This window comes from Phalacrocorax carbo, chromosome 1, assembly GCF_963921805.1.
Source record: "Phalacrocorax carbo chromosome 1, bPhaCar2.1, whole genome shotgun sequence".
Lineage (NCBI taxonomy): Eukaryota > Metazoa > Chordata > Aves > Suliformes > Phalacrocoracidae > Phalacrocorax > Phalacrocorax carbo.
In genome coordinates this window covers 181,017,537-181,031,410 of record NC_087513.1, presented here as the reverse complement: position 1 = coordinate 181,031,410, position 13,874 = coordinate 181,017,537, and the positions used below count along the sequence as shown (strand labels likewise).

At 40.5% G+C, this 13,874-nt stretch overlaps 1 long non-coding RNA gene across 1 annotated transcript; it reads left to right on the top strand.

Moving 5' to 3' along the window:
• The first annotated feature begins 1,028 nt into the window (after positions 1-1,028).
• Positions 1,029-2,508, top strand: LOC135311504 (uncharacterized). Its single transcript, XR_010371123.1, has 2 exons — positions 1,029-1,288; positions 2,249-2,508. It is a non-coding gene; the product is annotated as an uncharacterized LOC135311504 (long non-coding RNA).
• Positions 2,509-13,874: the final 11,366 nt, after the last annotated feature.

Genomic DNA, 13,874 nt, shown 5'->3' with positions numbered 1-13,874 from the left:
AGGAATTTGCTGGTAAGATACAATAGCACTGGCTCCCCTACAGAAGCGTTTTGCAAGGTGATGCCCAGAGATGCAGCAATTTAATGATATTACTGGGGTATCTAAAGTGCAAACAAACTCATATTTTTTTATATGTATGCGTTTGAAAGACAATTTTTAGGTTTTTTTTCAAGACTGCATGTCTATAACTAGCTACTGACTTCATACTTAGAAACTTCAAAAAGTAGCCTCACTTTCAGAGCAAAAATCAGTGGTGTTGTACACAACTCCAAAAATCAAGTCAGTAGCACATTATGTTTGAATACTAATAAAGTGCTTAGGAATGCATATACTAAGGTCATTGTTACAGAGTTATCACAAAAATAAAGAAAACCATGGAGCAAAATAACTGATGGGTGTTTGTCTTGTTATCACAAAGAAAGCCTTAATTTCTATAACAATTCATTGTTCACATAATGTAATTGGTCACGGACACAAAACCCTATGATTTTTGAACTGTTTTGCTAGTCCTGTATCAAGCAGATGAAGGAGAAACACTTCAAAAGCATCAAAGTGACTTAGGGGCCTGAAGGAGACACTTCAAAAGCAGTTCACGCATATTGGGTTTTTAAGGTCCCTAAAGTGCCATACAGAACTTTTAGAAGTGCTTAGTCCCTACCAAGTTGCTTGAGATTGTCAGGGTAACTTTGTCTACTACATAATATTTGAAAAGGTGTCTAGAGCTCCTAATTCACTCTGGTGAATTTTAAAGTGTTACCTGTAGTCTTCTTCCTCTAAACTTAAAGTTGTGTCTGTGTGTGTGTGACTTTGAAGAGCTCGCTGTTTGGGAAATAATTCTCACTTCAAAGATTTGTGATTGGTGAAAGTTCTGACAAGGGCTGTACTTAGGAAGAAAGAAGCTTTGAAGAGGGCCATACATACAGCAAAAATCTTAAAAGAAGCCTGTGATTTGGAGAACAAGCTTTAAAATTATCTGTTATGGTGGAAGAGAGCTTTAATTGGCTCTGCTTTCTCAGACCACTGTTTATTTTTCTAGGTCTTTATGACCAAGTGTTTTGTCTCTAGCTTGGTTTATGTTTTGTCTTGTTCCATGCATGTGGGGTTTTTTTTCTGCAGATCATGCACTGTGACGTTTTTGAGGCTTCTACACAAATTTTAGCCATTGGCATATCTGGAAATCTGTGATAGAGTCAGAAGCTGGGAAAAGATGATGGAGCACTACCTACCTGTCCTTTACTGAGGAAACAGAGGGATAGACAGCTGTGTCAACGTTGCCATGGTGAATAAGGTGGGAATATTTAGTGGCTGGCAAACAAGGGCAGATATGTTCCAGACTGGTAATGCTATATTCACGTCTTACCTGAAGGAATAAGGTTTGTTTATAGGGGTAAAAATTGGTCCTTGTAACAAGAGAAGCAAGATCTGTACAATATCTGTGACTCACTGTGCACCACTGGAAAATCTGCAGATGAAATTTCCGAGTGTTCCAGTGCCATAGATTGTTTTTTGCACTTCACGGTTTTGGGGCCAGGTGAGCTTTGGGGGTTTTGTTGTTGTTTACTGGAGGAAGGGGTTGTATTGATGCTGTGACAAAAGAAGGTGATAAAATATGACTAGCTGCATTCAGTTTGATGCAGGAATTTACTACCCACTTTACAATCAACATTTCATCCATGATTCTTGTATTGAATTTATAGTAAGAAATAGCATATGTTTAGTTCTGATCACCACAGAGAACTGAACTTTGGCTTCTTCTGCCACAGCTTCTGTAAAACGAGTCACTAACAGTCAGGCATGCATCTGTAAAAATCCCTTTGTTCCAGCACAGAAAACGTTATTCCATAAAGATGGACCTCTGATGCTCTGCTACAGCTGATCAGGCATAGCAGTATATTCATTCGTCATGGAGTCTAACCCACAGTCACAAAACAAAATAGAAATCATTTCATCCCCCAAGTGGTCAAACCCTATTCAATGTGAGAATAGGTTATTTATCTGTCTGTCTGGGACTGTGTCATTCTTTACTGCTACAACTCGGTGACTTTGTGAGAGGAGGATATGTGTCTTTAAGAATTCCGGTAATGGATCATGCATTGGAGTACAAGGGCATCCTAGGGGAGAGAGAATCTGTGTGTAAGATTATTCTTTTCTTAAGAAAAAATGTTACATCTCATCTAGAAAATTGGCAGCTAATTTTGCTGCCATCCATATCAGCAATCATTTTAGGCTATACCTATTCTTTCCTCAGATTAGTACATTCAGCATCAATGAATACTAAAAAGACAATGACGTACCACAGTGAAATCCAGGGCTGAGGTGGCTGCAGGATATTTTTCCAAGAAAACAACAATGGAAGACAGAGCTGCTCAGCAACACTGAAGGTTAAATCAGTGATTCAAATGCCTGAACTATGTATTTAGGTGCCTTACAATATGAAACAACCTTAAAATATTCTTTCATATTTTGTATTTCACAAATATACATTTAATAAAACATCACTCTAATCTACTGTAGCTTCAAGCTCTGAAAAAAAGAGAAAATCTCATTCATAAACACTATTGTCTAAAAAAAACAGAAATTCTCCAACATTTTAAAGCTGATGAAAAGTATGAATTATCTGCACTGTAGTTCTATATACCTTTGCACTGTATAAGTCCATTAAATTATAAAAACAACATCCTTTTAAAGCTGAGCATTGAGAAAGACTATGCATCTTAATGATCTCTTGAACTAAGAAAATTTAGTCTGGGCATTGAGTTTGTGTTTTGAGCTGAGAAATACAGGTTTCTGAAAATCAACAGATCTACAAATGCTTATCAAGGTTCTTGCATGTTTTTCTTTTTTTGTCACCACAGATGGTTCAGTTCACCTCATTGAAACTTTGATTTAGATCTCTGAAAGTGATACAGTCAATATTGAATTCAGGCACTCATTTGCGTCACACAAAAATGAGACTATTTTTAATGATAGATATAAAGTTTCCTCTCAAATAAAAAATGAAAATGAGAAACTAACAATTGCAAGCAGAAATAGCATTGGTAGCAATTGAGTGATCTATTCCTACAGGCCAGAAATGTCTCCTTACCTTCTGCCTTGTATCCATAGATTCAGATAGCAAATCGTGAAATTTCATGTTAAACTGCATCAAAACAACACTGAAAACAGAACTTGAGATGTATTGGTCAGAAAAAAAAATATTCTATAGCCCTCAAAACTAGACACTTTACAAAGGTAAGCTTTGCTGAGGGAAGCCTACAGTGCTAATATAAGATTATGTGAGCACATGTCTAAAAACATCTAGAAATGTGAAAAGAAGAACCTATTATCTAAACCTACCACATTCCTTTTGGTTACCACCTTGGGGCACAGTTACATGTGCCTTTTCTTGATTTTAATGTGAACTTAATGAATCACTGTTTCTTCTCCTCCTCATTTCTATTCCAGCACTGATCCCTTAGCTGTCTCGCCACATAACTGTTTCTATGGATATGCTGTGAGGAAGCTTAAGGAGCTAATCCACATTAACAGAAACACTATTAAATGCATTTGCATTTGTGGTTTATATTTTTATTTTTAATCCAAACTTTTGAGAATTTCTCAGGTCAGCCCCACAGCCATTTTTGCCAGCACAGCTGAGAGAGTGGTGCACCACATGTGATGAAGGGTAAGCTATGGAGAAAAGTTGGGAAAGAAAAAAATCTTAAGCCTGTTTTGCCTCTAGGCTGTCTGAAAATGAAAACCCTGATGTTGATTTTCATCTCAGATTGGTACAGGACATTACACTATTTTTTCAGGTTATTTTATCAAGATTTTACATATCCACAGAGCATAGAAAAACTTTTGAAAACTTATTAATGGTTTCAAATCAGTTCTGGAGAAAAAATACTAATATGGGGAATTATGGTCTTTTATTAAACATTAAAATAGAATTATTTCAACTGCAAGCCTCTGCCAAGGCTAGAAATAGAAGCCTGAAACAAAAAGGGAACCATTACGCTTTTTTGTAAAATAAAAACTGAATGAAGACATAATTTCTTGCAAGTAATATGAAATAAATTAAACATTTCTGAACATTGTGGGAAATTTTTAAAAGTTATTACTCATGCAGCTTTTTTTTTCCTTTTATTGGTGTTATATCTGTTCACATATAGCCTTCAGCAACACAACAGCTATACCTAAATATATTAGCACATGTCTGTAGAAGTACGTATGTAGAACTCTCTATAAAATGACAATAAGTAGTGATGTTGTGTCACTTGGATTACCCAGCATTCAGAGATTTGGTATCTGAATCCTTTCAAAGCACTTCAGAATGCTGTTGAGCACACAAACATTTTTGAGTACTCTGCATTTCAGCCTTTGGGTTAATAGCTGATTTTTCTCCTCAGTTTCTCCAAAAGTCTGTAGTCCACATCCAAAATGATAGAGGTTTGGAGATCAACTCTGATAATATCTTTTCCTTGGCTCTCTGTGAGTTTGTCATTCTGTAGGATACTATATTTCCCCATAAGCCAAGCTTAGTCAGATATCTACGTACACTAGGGTATCTATAGAGACTTTCACATCAATAAGTTAAGCTTCTGCTTTCCATCTGAGAAAAAGTCTCACTTTAAAGTACAGCTGTAAATCTGTTACTTTAAACTGCATAGGCTCTGGAGTTGACAAGCATGCCCCTCCACGGATAGCATGCAATATATCAACATGGAGTACTCTGGGCAGATAGAAGTCCTACTCCTGAGAGATGCCAGTCACGCTCTGTGCAGCACACAACAAGCACCAGGGTTCAGATGACTGGCATTTCAGTGTGCTCTGCCCCTCTTCATCATTTGTGTGTGCAAAAGCCATTTGCTGACTTAGCCACAGAGACCACCAGATTGTCCTAACTTCTGTGTTTATATTCCTCCCTCACCAAACCAAAATTTCCTAGACGTGCAGGGAGCAGAGGAGGAATGCACTGTCAAATGCCTTGCTGACTATGAAAACTTCGTATATGACATCAGAAACTATGGATAAGCATAGCCAGTAGCTGATTTACCAATGACTAAAATACATTGCTTCTCTCCCTTTTCTAGGTAAAATGTCAAGTGCTACAGTGCAATATATGGATGTTATGAGAATATGTAAATAAAGTAGAAGTAGTAAGGTGATAAGAGGATGAAAGCTGATATTTTAATGATATCTTTATATAGGTTTTTTTTTTCTTTTTTTTTTACTTTCTCCAACAGCTTTGCTGCTGTTTTTCACACGTTCTCATTTTGCTTCACATTGTCAAACATCTGAATAAAAGAGGGATGCGGTTTGATGTCCTAATTGGCTACATTTTAATTCCACTTGATTGCTGGTATTTGTTTATATAGTAATGTTAAATATCCTCACTAATCATTTGGAGCCTTGTACATGTGTAATTGCCAAGACATTGACCCAGTAGTCCAAATATTGACTGCAGAAATAGTGACACTATATGTTGCATTATCAATTGGAGTGCTCTACACCCACAATTTAGACCTCAGCTACAAGAAGGTAAAATACAAAGCACAACATAACACCCCTCCAAAGATATAAACACATTACCCTTAAAAATATGTATCAAAGGCTTTTATGAAAAATCATAGAAGTTACTAAGGAAGTAGATGCTAAATTTTAAAGGAAAATAAATTATTAACTATTTATTGAAGTCCTGGACAGACAAATTTGCTGAGCTTGACTGCAGTTCAAGGATAATTTCTATTTGTAGTCTGTTTTCTTTAAAACTAAAACAGAGCCTTTGAGGCCCTGCCCTGTAAGACCCAGGAAATCTGCCTTATTATTACTGGGTTGCTGCTTCCTGGCAAAGGAGTTTCAGAACTGCAGTGATTAGTTGGGACTTGAGAATTCTGGGTTCAATTTTCAGCTATTTGACAGGCTTCATATGTCTGCTCCATTTTATGCACATCTTCATTTTCCTCATCTAACTTTAAAGTTGGAAGATTTATCTGAATTTTCTGTATAGTTTCCCATAATGATGGGCATATCCCATCCTAATATTGTAGGAATTGCCCTCTGGAAGTGCTTCTCCTCCTTTCTGTAATAAAGTTTAGAAAGATTGATTTTATAACTTGGACACCTAAGCTGAAGATCCAAATTTAGGCAATATGAGTACATTCCTCAAAATATATTATTTACTGAGGAAACCTAGATTTTAAACTAGGCAAGCCATTTTTTTAAATCTAAAATTAGCTGAAAAGAGTACAAATCATAATATCTTTGTGGCCAAGTTTTTAATTTGTAAATGCTTTTCTTCCGGCTATGACTGTCTTTCTTATTTTGCATTATTATTTACTTATAACATATATGTGAGTATTATTTATATGTGTATTCCTTGTGTTCGCATTATTTATATTATTGGTAATTGTTTGTATTATTTTTTTGCCCAACACCATCTGTCCGCCAGTATCCATCTGCTGTCTCTTGTTTTAGGCTTAGTTTGCAAGCTGTTGGAGCATGATTCATCTTTTTTTCCCTGACCCATTACAAGTTACTCTTGGGTACTACAGTGCCTAGGAAGCCTAGTTTTGAAACAGAGTCCCACTGCAAAAGGTGGTCTACAAAGAATAAAACAATAATCCATGCTCCAGTGAGGTGGGATAACAAGTAAATACAGACAGACAGATGGCAGAGTACAAGAAGGCAATGAGACAGTCAGCATGATAGACATCATATTACAACAACAGCCTTCTTATTTTCCACGTCTTTTGTAGGCATCATGAGAAAAAAAAGATATTACAGGAAACTCCTCTTGGTAAGGGGCGTATCTTAGCACTAGAAAAAATGTGCTTACTCAAAAATTCAGTGAGTTGGGAGTCAACTTGAGATAAACAATGGAAGTAAGAACTTTATAGAAACTGGAAAAAGTCATGGAAAGCTTCTAAAATTGAAACAAGTAATTTAATTTGACGCCATAAAGGAGCACTAAGAAAATAACGCAAAGCTGAGCAGGGACGTGACCAAAGCAATGAGACAGGAAAATTGTATTTGCAGCAAAATTTCAAGTGGCTGTGACGTGGGCAAACCAACAGAGACTGCAGTCAGAGAGGTGAAAGGTGCAGTCATTGAGACAGGAGGCAAAGGTAACTCGAAATGCTTTGAACATTTAACTATGTTTTTAATCACAGAACAAACTGCAGTTGCTGAAACAGCAGACACACGCAAACAGCAAACAAGATAAGCTTCTTGAAAAATCTGTATTATTGGTCACATTTAAGCATCGTAAATAGAAGACAATAATTATTTAGAAATAATTCTGATTAAATGCAAGGTTTTGTTGCAGAAGTGCATGATGAGATACACAGCCCACGAGCATCCACAGCAGCCTGATGATGATATCCTGATTCTAATTCTTTCATGGGCAGACCAGACAAAAGTGTCAGTCTGAATTTCTCAGATTATCTTAGCTGTCCCAGTGTCTTCGGTAATTTATAACATTTTCCATCACTGCCATGCATTATTTAAATCTGTGAATCATTCTGAGATAAAGACAGAAACTGAGTAAGAGGTTGGACAGAGACTTGGTAAAAAATACAGCTTCACTGTACTTACCTGACATGTCTGCTGTTCCTTGCTACATTTATTTATGATAGGGAACATACGAAAATTGTTTCTGTAGGTCATAGATTCACTTATTCATGGCTCCCTTGTACACATTCAGTTTGCTCCCTGAATAACTGCAACTGCAAAGGACAAAGTTCAGAGTAAGTTTTCAATACTTATATGTAGAAACGTTCATTAAACAAAAAAAAAAATGGCTACGTTCACCCACTTCCAACTAGCATCTCATAACCCTGAAATATTTTTTTTAACTGAAATTAATATGGAATCCTAAAGAAAAAATACAGCCAAGTGTACCCTAAAGGGATTGGACTGGGGAATATAACTTGTTTTGTATCTATAGTGCACATCAGAGTAAGATACCATACATGTTTAAAAGCAAAAGAGACAAAGTTAGGGACTTTACTATACTGAACCTCCAGGAAAAGGTATCTCTGAGCTATATCACAGAATCTCAGAATGGCTGAAGTTGGAAGGGAACTTGGAAGGTCATCTCATCCCACCATCCTGCTCAATCACGGCTACCCAGAGCTGGTTGCCCAGGACCATGTCCAGACGGTTTTCGAAGATCTCCAAAGATAGACACTAAACAACCTCCCTGGACAACCTGTGCCAGTGTTCAGTCATACCCACAGTAAAAAGAGTGTTTCCCGATGTTCATTCGGAACCTCCTGTGTTTCACATTGGGCCCACTGCATCTTGTTGTGTCACTGGTCACCACTGAAAAGAGCATGGCACCATTGACTTTGCATCCTCCCTTCAGGTATTTATATATGTTAATAAGATCAGCAATGAGCCTTCTCCTCTCCGGGCTAAACAGCCCCAATTCTCCCAGCCTTTCCTCACAGGAGACATGACCCAGTCCCTTAATCACCTCCATGGCCTTTTGTTGGACTCTCCCCATTGTGTCCATGTCTCTCTTGTACTGAGCAGCCCAAAGCTGTACACAAAACTCCAGGTGTGGCCTCACGAGTGCTGAGTAGAGGGGAAGGATCACCTCCCTCAACATGCTGCATCACTCCTAATGCAGCCCGGGATACCATTAACGATCTTTGTGTCAAAAGCACAGTTTTGGCTCATGTTCAAGTTGCTGTCCAATAGGCCCCCAGGTCCTTTTCTGCCAAACCGCTTTCCAGCTGGGTAGCACCCAGCTTGTACAGGTGCATGGAGTTCTTCCTCTCCAGGTGCAGGACATTGCACTTCTCCTTGTTGAACTACAACAGATTCCTGTTGGCCCATTTCTCCAGCCTGTCAAGGTCCCTCTGCATGGCAGCATGACTCTCTGGCATATCAGCCACTCCTCCCAGTCTGGTGTCATCAGCAGACTTGCTGGAGGGTACACTCTGCACCATCATCTGGATTATTAATGAAGATGCTGAGCAGGATTGGACTCACTATAGACCTCTGGGGTACACTGCTCATTACGGAGGTTCCTGAAGGCCAGGCTGGTTAGTAAGACTGAGGCAAAGGCAGCATTCAGTGCCCCAGCCTTTTTCATGTCCTGTGTAACCAGGTCCACAAACCCATTTCATTGAGCAATGGGCCTGCATTTTCCTTATTCGTTCTTTCATCACCTAGTACTTATACAAGTCCTTCTTGTTGCCTTTGACATTGCTGGACAGAGTTAATTCCATTTGGGCTGTAGCTTTCCTGACTTCATCCCTGGGTGCTCAGATAATATTTCTGTTTTCCTCCCAGGTTATCCATCCCTGCTTGCACCTGCTGTATGCTTCCTGGTTCTATTTGAGTTTGGCCAGGAGCTCTTTGTTCATCCACGCAGGCCTTCTGGCATTTTTGCCTGACTTCTTATTTGTTGGGATTGAGCTCCCCAGATCTTGGAGGAGGCAACTCTTAGCCAACTTTCTTGGTCCTTTCTTCCCTCCGGGGCCTTATCCCATGGGACTCTTCCAAGCAGACCTTTCAAGAGGCCAAAGTCTGCTCTTTTGAAGTCCAGAGCTGTGAGCTTGTGTTTGACCCTCCACCCTCAGGATCCCAAACTCCACCATCACCGCAGCCAAGGCTGCCTTTGATCTTCACATCCCCAGTGAGACCTTCCTTGTTGGTCAGTAGAAGGTCCAGCAAAGCACTTCTCCTCACTGCCTCTCCTCCCACTTGGTGGAGGAAGACATCACCAATGTGCTCCTGGAACCTCCTGGATTGCTTACGCCCTGCTGTGCTCTCCCTCCAGCAGGCACCAGGGTGCTTGAAATCCCCCATGAGGACCAGGGCCTGTGAACGGGAGGCTGTTTCTGTCTTTCTGTAGAGGTCCTCATTGACTTGTTCTTCCTGGTTGGGCTGCCTGTAGCAGACACCCACTGTAATGTCACCTTTGTCCGTCCTCTCTTTAGTCGCAACCCATAAACCCCCATTGGTTCTGCACCCATCCCCAGGTAGAGCTCCGTGCACTCCATGGGCTCTCTCACACAGAGGGGAACTCCCCTCTACATCTTCCCTTCCTGTCCTTCCTAGGGAGCCCATACCCCACCACTGCAATGTCCTACATCACCATGATCCCAACGAGATCGTAGCCCTTCAGCTTCACACAAGTCCCTAACTCTAGCATGTTTATCCCCATGACTGTGTATGTGTGTACAGGCACTTTAAAAAGGCACCTCAGCATGTTGAGTTCGTGAAGAGATTTTGAAGGATTTCTCTATAATTGTGACTTTTAGGTACTTCTTAGCTCAGATGAGAGTGTAGAAGGTGACCCCATCCAAGACTCATTTTGTTGACTTTGTTACCCCTTCCCATCACAGCACCCTGTGCCCTTTCCTCAGGAATCCCCACAATGACTCCCTCACAGGCCTGCTGGTGGCCCTCCCCCATCATTCTCAGTTTCAAGCTCTCCTTATGAGGTTGGTCATCCTATTTCTGAACAAAGCTTCTCCTAATTAGTAAGGTGTATCACACCTGTCCCAAGCAAATGCTCATCTGCAAACAGGGTTCCATGGTCACTGAACCGGAAACCCTGCCACTGACAGCCGATTATTGCAATTCTGCAACTAATAATTGACTTGTTCTATTACTGCCCTTCTCCTCACACCCTTTCCTCTCACCAGCACAATTGAGAACACCACCTTGGCCCACATGCCCTTGATTACCACCCCCGGGGTTCTGTAATCACTTCTGATACTGTCCATGTTTCCCCTGGCAGTATCATTTATGCCCACATGGAATAAGAGCAGGGCATGTACTAGTTAGAGGGCTAGGTGAGTTTTGGAAATCCCCCCACAATATCCCAGATCCTGTTCCCTGGAAGGCAGCAAACTTCTCCAAATGATTGGTTGGGTGACAGATAGGTGCCTCCATCCCCCACAGCACAGAGTCACCCATTCTGTTAACTTGCCATTTCTTCTTGGTAGTCTTACATACTTTGGAGTTAGGTGGACCAGGTTCTTTGCTTGTAGGCACACCTAGCTCCTCTTCAGCTTTGAGGAAGTAGCCCTATTCTGCAGCTGTAAGCAGATAGGTGGGGCAGGAGAACTTCCTGTAGAAGTCCACAGTTTCCCTCGTTCCCTTTTTCCAGAATTTGTACTTACATTGATGGTGGGGGTAGAGACTGACTGCTTCTATTCTACAGATGGGGTGTGAGGCTTTTCAGTCTACTGAGTCTCAGACAATATCCCATTCATTTCCCTTTCATCTTCTCTGATGCTCATTTGTTCTGTTAGCTTCTCCGCTTGGCCACAGAGCTCTTCCATGATGGTGCACCTACTTCTGGCCAGAGGTGCATCTCTCCTGGCCTCAGACACAGGCCCTAGGCAGTCCTTCCAGCCTGGGACTTGTAGGGCTGCATCTGCTGCCTGAGGCTCAGTCTGTGCTGAAGCCTCTACCTTCACAGGGACAGCTGCTCCAACAACTACTGAGGAAACTGCCCTGTGGCATGTTACCACCATGTATGAGACTATTACAGCAGCACAATTTCACTTGATGCACCCTTCGACACCTCCTCTTCGCACCCTTCTGTGAAAACCGCAGTGTCTGTTGGCTGTCTCTTTCAGCTGAGTTCACACCACATTAAACCTATGTATTCCAAATTTGAGGGCATCATGAAACACAGTTGCTCCAAGCATAACTCAGAATATAATTTTATATTCTCGGAAACCTTAAAGAAAGCCTTGCTGCCTAGCTTCACGTAGGTCTCTTTCTGTTTCCGTTATTAAACCTTGTAAAAGGAAAGAGTCCCTTCATCATGACTCTACATCTGAAAGTCCACTGAGGAGGTGCTCAATTACTTTGGTGCTTAGAACATAGATAAGAGTGAGTTTTCACACCTATACATCATTAAGTTAGCAGGAAAGGTAAGAATTCCTTCATTCCAAACTTTTTTAAAAGCCTATTTAAAGAAATCTGCAAAGGAAAACCTCAAATAGAAATTTTGTTAAGGTAGAATTAAAGTAGAGGGTAACTGAAGAAAGGCTAGTAAAAGCGACAGTAAAGGATATTGAAAGAGGATACTAACGATAGTTTAAAAATGCAAATTAAGGCAAAATAAAATGTCTTAAGAAACTGAATTGATAAAACCTTAAGGAAAGCTAAATATCTAAAAAAACAGACTTGTCACCCAAAATAAGTTAGCCTTGCTTCTGTAGATTTATGACTCTCACCTTTTTTTGCTGCTAAATATAATGTAAAGCATGCTCACTGAAAAACATAGATTGTATGAATTTTTAATCCATTTTAAAATCAAGGGGTATTTTTCTTTATATAGCTAATAAAACATACAGACAGGTTTCTTAAGTTGAAGTGAGGGAACACCCATGAATGCTTCAGTGCTACCTCAAGATATGATAAGACAGCAAATTCCAGATCTTTTTCTTGCAACAGAATATTTGTTATGCGGATGATCTCCACCTTCAGTGCTGAAGGCTTGGCAGTGTGACATTGTTAAAACTTTGGCATGGATCATTGGGGTTCCTCTGACTTCTTTCAGCCCCCTGCTTGGAACATGCTGATGGGGAGGGTTATCCCTGGTTTACAGATCTGACAGCTGTCATCATAGCCATCATGAAACCCATTGTTACATCCACTGCTGAGAAGACCAGTCCTGTAGATGACTTAGAAGGCTGCTGCCAAGAAGGGAGATGAAGGAGACAGAAAGGTTTTTGGAGACATGGCTGTGGAGACACAGGCTTCATCCTCCTGAGCAAGGTCATTGACATTCTTCCTCACCTCACACCCACCAAGAACAGGCTACTGGCCCCAAAGGCTATAATAAAAGACATGTTCGGAAACATTGCATCATATTTGTTAGACTTTTTGACTTGTAATGTTCTTTCTGTTTTCTTCACATTTTTTCCATAATATGCCTAGTACTGCCATTATTTACCTTCCTCTACTGTTTTAATGAGACCCTGTGCTCCTCTGAAGGGCAAATGGGAGGTTCAGATTTCCCCAGTGTCACGGTTTTAGCTGAGGTAGAGTTATTTTTCTTCACTGTAGCTGGCATAGTGCTGTGCTTTGGACTTAGTATGAGAATAATGTTGATAACACACCAATGTTTTAGTTGTTGCTGGGTAGTGCTTACACTAGTCAAGGACTTTTCCAGCTTCCCATGCTCTGCCAGGTGCACAAGAAGTTGGGAGGGGACACAGCCAAGACAGCTGATCCAAACTGACCAAAGGGATATTCCATATCATATGATGTCATGCCCAGTATATTAACTGGGGGAGTTGGCTGGGGAAGCAGCAATTTTGGCTTGGGGGCTGGCAGCGTCAGTTGGCAAGTGGTGAGCAGTTGTATCACTTGTTTGTTTTTTTCACCCTCCCAAGGTTTCACCTCTCTCCCTCTCTCTCTTGTTATTTTCCTTTTCTTTATGTTATTACTATTATTATTACTGTTACTGTTTTATTTTAATTATTAAACCGTTCTTTTCTTAACCCACGAATTTTCTTACTTTGATCTTTCCAATTCTCTCCCCCATCCCACTGTGGTCAGAGGAGTAAGCAAGCAGCTGTGTGGTGCTCAGTTGCTGACTGGGGTTAAACCAAGACACCCAGATGGATGACTAGGTGGTGGTTTTTGTCTTGACACCACATAGGATCCAGAAAGTCCACCCATGAAAATGGTTTTAATATAGGCTCTACAGGAGATTTACCCCTTTCTGGTCTGGCAACAGGAAAATAATCAGATTAATCTGAATAAATCAAATGGCACTAGATGCCCATGTTCAGGCAATGAATTAAGCTGTGAAGTAGGCTGTGACAGGCTGGAGAGCTGGGCTGAGGGGAACCTCATGAAAGTCAACAAGAGCAAGTGCAAGGTGCTGCACCTGGGGAGGAACAACCCCA